At 43.8% G+C, this 6,000-nt stretch overlaps 1 protein-coding gene across 2 annotated transcripts in view; it reads right to left on the reverse strand.

The window, feature by feature from the left end:
* Positions 1-4,969, reverse strand: part of PRPF39 (pre-mRNA processing factor 39) — a 33,871-nt gene extending 28,902 nt beyond the window's left edge. For both annotated transcript variants that reach the window (XM_062205200.1, XM_062205201.1), the window contains exon 1: positions 4,839-4,969. The gene's annotated coding sequence lies outside the window, so the exon portion shown is untranslated. The remainder of the gene's footprint in view (positions 1-4,838) is intronic.
* Positions 4,970-6,000: the final 1,031 nt, after the last annotated feature.

Here is a 6,000-nt window from a genome sequence, read left to right on the forward strand (position 1 = left end):
ACCCCACCTCCTTGACTTCAAAAATTTCTTGTCTACCTAGCAGCTAGTTTGTTTGTTTGTTTGTTTGACAGGCAGAGTGGACAGTGAAAGAGAGACAGAGAGAAAAGATCTTCCTTTACCTTTGGTTCACCTCCCAATGGCCACTGCAGTCGGCACTGATCCGAAGCCAGGAGCCAGGTGCTTCTCCTGGTCTCCCATGCGGGTGCAGGGCCCAAGCACTTGGGCCATCCTCCATTGCACTCCCAGGCCACAGCAGAGAGCTAGACTGGAAGAGGAGCAACCGGGACAGAATCCGGCGCCCCAACCAGGACTAGAACCCGGTGTGCCAGCGCCGCAGGCAGAGGATTAGCCTATTGAGCCACAGCGCCGGCCAGCAACTAGTTATCTTTTTAAAAACATAATTCACTCACTGTTACATCTCAACAGAGTAAGTCAACACCCTTCCACTGATCCATAACCCCAATTCTTACTCCTATGTAATATTTCCCTCTCTGACCTCATTTTCTACCACTCTTACACTCCCTCAATTAGTTTCAGCCACAATGACATCTAGAACACCACTCTCCAGCCTTAGAAGCTCTGCACTGCTCTTCCCTCTGTCCACAGTGACCTTCCAGATACCTACATGGCTATCTCCCTTACCTCCTTTAAGCCTTTCTTGAAAGCCATCTTCTCAAAAAGTCCTACCTAGGACACCCTATTTAAAGTTTTAACTTGCTCTCATCTCCAGTACCTTGTTCTACCTTTCCCACCATTTATCCAGATTTATCATATTGTAAACAGCGAATAATTTGTTTACTGCACCCTGATACAAGAATTAACCAGTACCTCCCGCACCTTTTTAAAAAAGATTTATTTATTTTAAAGGCAGATGCAGAGAGAGAAGGGAAGAGAAAGACAGAGATATCGATCTTCCATCCACTGTTTTTCTCCCCAAATGGCTGCAGTGAGCCAGGCTAGTTAGGAGCCTGGAGCTTCTTCCAGGTCTCCCACATGGTAACAGGGCCCAAGGACTTGGGCCATCTTCTGCTGCTTTCCCAAGTGCATTAGCAGGGAGCTGGACTGGAAGTGGAGCAGCTAGGACTCAAACCCACTGCAGGTGGTGGCTTAACTTTCTGCACCACAGCTCAGGCCCCAACCAATACCTTTCTATCCACAGTACTATTACTATGGCTTGGTAATTATCTCCCCACTGCATTAGTAATTTTCAAACTGCAGGATGCTTCAGATGACTTGCTTTTTCTTTTTTAAATGGGAAATAGAAACGAAAAAAAAATTATTACACTTTGCACACAGTGAAAGTATGTTTTGGGGCCAGCACTGTGACACAGGGGTAACGCCAGTGCCTGCAGCGCTGGCATCCCATATGGGCACTGGCTGAACTCCCAGGTTCTCCACTTCCAATCCAGCTCCCTATTAATGCACTTGGGAAAGCAGCTGAAGATGGCCTAAGTGCTTGGGTCCCTGTACCCACATCAGGAGACCCAGAAGAAACTACTGGCTCCTGGCTTGTCTGGTCCAGCCCTGGCTGTTGTAGCCGTTTTGAGTGAGTCAGCAGATAGACTCTGCCTCTGCCTCTTTCTCTCTCTCTGTAGAAACTCTGCTTTTCAAATAAATAAATCTTTTAAAAAAGGAGAGAGAGAGAACATACTGTTGAAACACACATAAATCAACCATTGTGTGTATTCGGATGTTGCAATAAAAAAAATTTTTAATCGCTGTACTACTTCTGCAGATAAACTAATATTACTAGAATATTAAATTCAGTGAGAAAATGGTTCTGTTCACTATTTTGTCTCTATAACATAAAATAATGCCTGGTCCATAACAGCATAATAAATATATCTTTGAACAAGTGATATATCCACCCCCAAATTAATTTTCCAAATGAATTATTCTTATAATAGTATTCCTCACTGCCATTTTCAGAACCCACTACATTCTTCATGTGTGAGCCTTGGTACAAGCTGTTCCCTCGGACTAACAAAATTCCTTCTCTTGTCAATTCATCAAACCAGTAGATGCTTTGTAATACATTACACTCAAAAAATCTGTATGATAGGCATAAAGTATAAAAGGAAATATAACAAATTACAAAGTGGGCATGCAGTATCTAGGAAAATATCAATCTCACAATATACATATATTTGACTTTTAGTATAGTTACCATATATACATTAAACATTTGACTAATAAGTAAGCACACAATCTTAAAATTTAAAAGGTCTTTGGAGGATGACTTAAATGGTCAACACTTATTTAAAAACGTGACATGTGACTTAATACCTTTTATTTACTTTCCATAATACCTCTTATGACTGTACAAAAATTACACTACTGGGCTAAGTTGCCTAGCAGTTAAAAAGCCAATTAGAACACTCGTGTTCCACACTGGAGAGTGTGTTGTATAACCTGCTCTAGCTCCTGATTCCAGTTTCCTCCTAATGCAGACCCTGGGAGGTGGTGATGATGGCTCAATTAATAAGACTGCTACCACCCACTTGTGAAACTTGACTGAGTTCCTGGCTCCTGGATTTGGCCAGGCAGGCCATTTGCAGAGTGAACCAGATGACAGGTGCTCATTCTCTGTATCGTCTGCCTCTCTAATTTAAAACATAAAACAGTATTTTTTGTGAGGTCGGCACAGTGGCGCAGCGGGTTAATGCCCTGGCCTAAAGTGCCGGCATCCCATATGGGCGCCAGTTCGAGACCCGGCTACTCCACTTCCAACCCAGCTCTCTGATATGGTCTGGAAAAGCAGAAGATGGCCCAAGTCCTTGGGCCCGCGCACCCACATGGGAGACCCGGAAGAAGCTCCTGGCTTCAGATTGGCTCAGCTCTGGTCGTGCGGCCATTTGGAGAGTGGACCAGCAGATGGAAGACCTCTCTCCCTCTCTCTCTGCCTCTCCTCTCTGTGTAACTCTTTCAAATAAATAAATAGAATTTTTAAAAAATATTTTATAATTTTTTCATAAACAGAGCAATATATAAAAATCTTCAGTTCTTAATAAAGATTGAAAATCAAGAGTTTAGGTGTTGCAAGTCAACTAGCTTTGCAGTTCACAAATTACTTTGTGCCTCATCCACTAGTAAGCTAATCTGAGGATTCAGAATTTCAGAAAGAGGCTATCATGCCATTGATTTCATGAACTGTTTTTGTAGGTGAAGTAAAATGTTCACAGGCTGACCTGTTTTAGACTTGCAAATATTAAGTCCTTTTTAATGTTCCAGAAACTGGACTTTGTATATAAATACAATTAGTCTTCAACAGTTCATGGAAAATGCATTTGTAAAAAAACTACATAAGGATTTCAAAGTTTTTCCTTGCACAAAACCAAATTTTTTTTTTTTTGACAGGCAGAGTGGACAGTGAGAGAGAGAGAGACAGAGAGAAAGGTCTTCCTTTTGCCGTTGGTTCACCCTCCAAATTTTTAAATTCCATTCTCCACAAACTTTTTGAAGTACACTTATATTTACACAAATGCCTGCAGCATCTTTAAATATTTGAAAAAAAAATTACCATTTGCCTGGATCTAGTACTTTCTTCCTCATTTGGCTAGTTAAATGAAAAAGATTCTATATTTTACAGAATTATATGTTAACATGTCACAGAAAGTTGTTCTTTCTCTTGAAAACAATATATATACACCATTTCAACTTTAACTTATAAAATTCTTTTAGTTTTCAAATGAAGCAAAAAAGATGCCAAATATGAGACTTAAATTCTGCTTTTCTATACTTAATTCAAAAAATCTCACACCACGTACTAATTAGCCATCTGTAGTCAGCCCCTAATCATCTCAGCTTTCACAACCTAAGAACTAGTCTTTAATAGAACTCCTTTCCAGCCAATGACAGTGGAAAGTTCCAACTTTTGCAATTCTAGAATGAGGTTATAAATCCGAAAGGAAGAAACCTGACAGTGGTTGCTTGTGTATTTTTTTTTTCCCAATCCACTAAAGCTCCCATGGAGTCAAAAATACTTCACTTCCAACATGAGATTCACACTTTCCCATAGGAAACTTGCTTTAAGTTCTACCCTCTCCAGCTACAGAAAAGTTTGAAGAATTTCTCAATAGATTAAAATGCAAAATATAGTTAAGTTTTCGAATAGAAGTCCACAAGAATCTCAAACTAAAAAGCAACATTTGAAAAGGCATAAAACCGTATAGTATCACAGCGTCATCAGTAATACATTAAGCACTACTATTTTTTAACTTCAAGTATTATTCATTCACTTGAAGATTTGATTTTGGAACGTAAAGAACACCAGTGCCGGTCTCTGGTTGCAAAAGGTAAACATTCTTTAAAAGATCCTACTAGGATCTATCCTACCCTGCCAAAAGCTGCGGCTCATCTTAGGAGTACTGTGACTCAGAGTCCCAAAAGTGTTGCTTAGGTAGTCACAACGCGGAACGCGCGCCCCGCGAGGCACCCAAATGCTTTACTCACAAAATATTTATTACACGCTCCCAGTCCTCGGGCAGCTCCCAAAGGGCTTCCTCCACTTTCGGCCGCCCGGGCCACAATGAGGGGCTTCACACACAGCCCCCAATGTCTTTCCAAATCCAGGTAAAGGAGGCCCCACTCTTCTCCGCCCCACCGAACTCACCACCAGTTAAGAGGAACGTTTGCTCTAAGAAAAGAAACCTCGCCCCGCTCCACCCAACAGGTGGGGGCGGAAAGAAACGGACAACTGGGCGCCGAGTCCTAGCCAGGCCTCAAACACACGGCGGGAGGGAGGCCGCGGCCACAGCGCGGCCTGAGGCACCGCAGGCCCCTTCCTGCCCCGACGCTAACCCCCTCCGGCCAATTCCAGGGACTCCGTCCCAGCTGACCTGACAATGGGTGCCACTCGATGCCATGAGCCGAAGCCTGGACCAACCTAGCCGACGATGGAACGCCCACCGCCTCAGTCTCCACAGCCACCGGAGCAGCCGCCACCAGCGCCACCGCCGCCTCGTCTAAGGCCCGGTACGCATGCGTCGCTGTCCGGGGAGGCGAAAGAATCACGTGGTGCTGCGGCGCGCAGGCCTCGGCAGCCCGGCGTTGGAGGCGGCTGCTGCTCGCGCCAGCCCCGCCCGCTGGCGAAGGCGCGGACGCTTCGCTCTAGAAAGCGGTGTGTGAGGCGTTTCACACCGATTGTAAGCACCAGCAGCTCCCAGAGAGCCGGCCCTTAGCAAAAAAGTCAAATGTCGATATTTTGGTTTGAGCAGATCGTCTAAGGTTTTTTACGATTGCCCCGGTTTTCCTCCTAAAAGTGTACCTGAAAGTGGGTAGTCATTGCGTCTTAAACCTCCACGTTGTGGACGGTAACGTGGATCCTGAGCCCACCCAGGTTTCCTGAAGATGAAACAGCCGTGGATTTAGGGAGTTGGGGAACTATTAAAGGGCTATGTAAAATTATCCTCTAGACAAATGGAGGCAGCTTTGTGTTGACAATCTTAGTTCTCAGCCACACTCCCATCCCCACCTTAAAAATATGTATTTTTGTTTCTAATCTGGCTATTTCCCTTTAAGATTTTGTTAGAATTGTGCCAGGCACGTACACTCTTCACTTATGCAAATCTCTTGTTCAAGGTTCAGTAATATCACAGTTGGGCGCCAGCTTCCTTTTCTGGAATCTACTTGTTGAAACCTTTCTGTATAATACAGTGTTTTCAGTTCACAGCCCGGTTAATTATAAATCCCCTCCGCAGCACCTTTGCAAACAATCTTTCTCTTTTATCAAACTGCATCTAGTTGCAGCTGTTCTTTTCCATTAGCTTCTTCTTCCCCGCAAGCTAACTCCTTAGGAGTCTATGACCAGGTGGCCATAGTTTTTACAGGTGCAGTGGGCAGCTTTTAATTGCTTACTATGGAAGGAGTAGGCCAGGGATGTTTTATTGGAAAGACAGGCCAGAGTTTGCTACAGGCACTTTGGCACTCTCAGTCAGAGGTTTTACTGGCCCAGGTGACTCCACTCTTTTTCTTGCAGTCCTCCTAAAGTGACTTCAAATT

Source organism: Lepus europaeus, chromosome 11, assembly GCF_033115175.1.
Source record: "Lepus europaeus isolate LE1 chromosome 11, mLepTim1.pri, whole genome shotgun sequence".
NCBI classification, from domain to species: domain Eukaryota; kingdom Metazoa; phylum Chordata; class Mammalia; order Lagomorpha; family Leporidae; genus Lepus; species Lepus europaeus.